Genomic DNA, 2,889 nt, shown 5'->3' with positions numbered 1-2,889 from the left:
TAACTAATGATGAACAGTTGAAAACCCTCCCAAAGCATTTTAAAAAATATCATAATTGTGATGCTAGTCAATTATTTATTAAAGCTATAAACCAAATTACTTTGGGGCAAAGGGGTGGGGATCGTAACAAAGCCTTAACTCAGGCGGAAAGCCAATGGATCTATAGACTCAATACGGTCGCACCAGCAGGTCTTAATGAAAGCTTTGGGTTCTGGTCTTTTCTCTAAGGCTGGTTTCACATTTGCGGTTTTGTCCGCAGCGTTTCTGATGCATATATCCGCATGCGTCTTGATTTCCTATCTTTAACATTGTAGACGCAGGTGCATGCGTTTGCCCGCATTTGCTTACGCATGCGTCTACGCGGTGTGCGGCGGGGAGCGGCTAATGCACCATGTTGCAATTTTTGAGGCGGCAAATTTCTGTCAAATATGCGTAGGCATGTGCATGAGGATGAGTGCGTTAAAAACTGCATTGCTGTCTATGGGAACGCATGTGTACCCATGCGTTCGATGCGCTTGCGTACTTCGGACTGCGCATGTCCAGGAATTGATTTAGACACGCCCATTTAGACACGCCCTCCTGGAAATATCAAACGCATGCACATAAAAAGCGCAAACGCATGTAAAAACGCATGTGAATAAAAAAACGCTGTGTTAGCATGCATTTTTGCATGCGTTTGCGGTTGCAGACAATGCGCTGTGGACTTAACCGCAAATGTGAACCTAGCCTAAATCTACTTGTATATCAAGGTCTACATTTTGGGTATCCATTTTATTTCTTTGTTTTTATGGGTTAGGGTTTTAATGTAGGTTTGATAAGATTTTTATGTTGATATTAATCATGTTTTTTTATTTTTTGACAGTATTTGGGAGTGGTGTTGGCAGAGTATTGTGCATCCATCTTTGTGACCTATCTTGTCTCTAAATTATCTGGAGGAAGCTGCACACATTTTTTTTCTTGTGCTGAGTTGTCTTCTGCAGCAATTGAGTCAAGTGGAATCTTTCCATAGTTTTTTTCATTTTTTTGTGAGAACTATTTAAAAAAAATGCATATATATGTCTATTATTATTCTGTGTTTTTTATACTTGTTCATTGTCACGCACTTTTATACAGCATTTGCACTTTAATATGTTTATTAGCACTATAACCTACTAGTGGTTAGGCACTTTTTAATATATTTGTATTTCACTAATTTCCTAATTTGTTTAGCGATTTTTGAATGGTGGTTAATATCAATTGTTAGTTGAACACTGTGTATTTATTCACATATTTAGCACATACACCTTGTACACTTTTTCCTTTGTTTATTTAATATTTCATTAATATATATAATTATAGACTCATGCTATTATCTTAACCCCATTAGTGATGGAGCCAATTTGCAGCTTAATGACCGGGCCAATTTTTACAATTCTGACCACTGTCACTTTATGAGGTTAATGCTCATGCATTGGTGGTATAGTGGTGAGCATAGCTGCTTCCCAAGCAGTTGACCTGGGTTTGATTCCCGGCCAATGCAATAATGAAGTATTTATGGACAAATGTCTTTTTTCAGCCTTACTAACTATGTTACTATATCATACAATTATTAGATTCTGTAGAAGGACGTAGATCTGGGGATTTATTATGATGAAATATAGGCTGAACTGGATGGACAAATGTCTTTTTTCGGCCTTACTAACTATGTTACTATGTTACTAACTCTGGAACGCTTTAACAGATCCCATTGATTCTGAGAATGTTTTTATTTCGGAACCAATTTTTTTTATTTTAACAAGTGTAAAAAGAGTAAATGAACCACAGAATTTGTTGAGCAATTTCTCTTGAATACGCTGATACCCCACATGTGGGGGTAAACCACTGTTTGGGCGCACGGCAGACCTTGGAAGAGGAGTGCCGTTTGACTTTTTCAATGCAGAATTGGCTGGAATGGAATTGAGATCAGATGCCATGCCGTGTTTGGAGAGCCCCTGATGTGACTAAACAGTAGAAACCCCCCACAAGTGACATCATTTTGGAAACTAGACCCCTTAAGGAACTTATCTAGATGTGTGGTGAGCACTTTGAACCCCCAAGTGCTACACAGAAGTTTATAATGTAGATCTGTGAAAATAAAAAATCATATTTTTTCCACAAAAAATATATTTTCGCCCCCAATTTTTTTTACAGGGGTAACAGGAGAAATTAGACCATGAATGTTGTTGTGCAATTTGTGCTGAGTACGCTGATACCCTATATGTGGAGGTAAAGCAATGTTTGGGCGCACGACAGAGCTCAGAAGGGAAGCATTTGCAGAGCTTCTGATGTATCTAAACAGTAGAAACCCCCCACAAGTGACCTCATTTTGAAAACTAGACCCCCCAAGGAGCTTATCTAGATGTGTAGTGAGCACTATCAACCCCCAACTGCTTCAAAGAAGTTTATAACGTAGAGCCGTGAAAATAAAAAATCATATTTTTCCACAAAAATGATCTTTTCACCCCCAAATTTTTATTTTCACAAGGGTAACAGGAGATATTAGACCCCAAAAGTTATTGTTAAATTTGTTCTGAGTACACTGATATCCCATATGTGGGGGGGGGACCACTGTTTGGGTGCATGGCAGAGCTCGGAAGGGAAGGAGCGCCGTTTTGGAATGCAGACTTTTATAGAATGGTCTGCGGGCATCATGTTACATTTGCAGAGCCCCTGATGTGCCTAAACAGTATAAACCCCCCACAAGTGACCCCATTTTGGAAACTAGACTTCCCAAGGAACTTATCTAGATGTGTGGCGAGCACTTTGAACTCTTAAGTGCTTCACAGAAGTTTATAATGCAGAGCCGTGAAAATAAACAATTTTTTTCCACAAAAATGATTTTTTAGCCCCCAATTTTTTTATTTTACCAAT

General features: G+C 38.7%; 1 non-coding gene across 1 annotated transcript; it reads left to right on the top strand.

Moving 5' to 3' along the window:
- Window positions 1–1,447: 1,447 nt before the first annotated feature.
- On the top strand, window positions 1,448–1,519 carry TRNAG-CCC (transfer RNA glycine (anticodon CCC)). The gene has a single exon. It is a non-coding gene; the product is annotated as a tRNA-Gly (tRNA).
- The last annotated feature ends 1,370 nt before the right edge of the window (window positions 1,520–2,889 follow it).

The sequence above is a fragment of the Ranitomeya imitator genome, chromosome 3 (assembly GCF_032444005.1).
Source record: "Ranitomeya imitator isolate aRanImi1 chromosome 3, aRanImi1.pri, whole genome shotgun sequence".
Lineage (NCBI taxonomy): Eukaryota > Metazoa > Chordata > Amphibia > Anura > Dendrobatidae > Ranitomeya > Ranitomeya imitator.
Note: the sequence above shows the minus strand (reverse complement) of the source record. Positions and strands in the feature narration are given on the sequence as shown.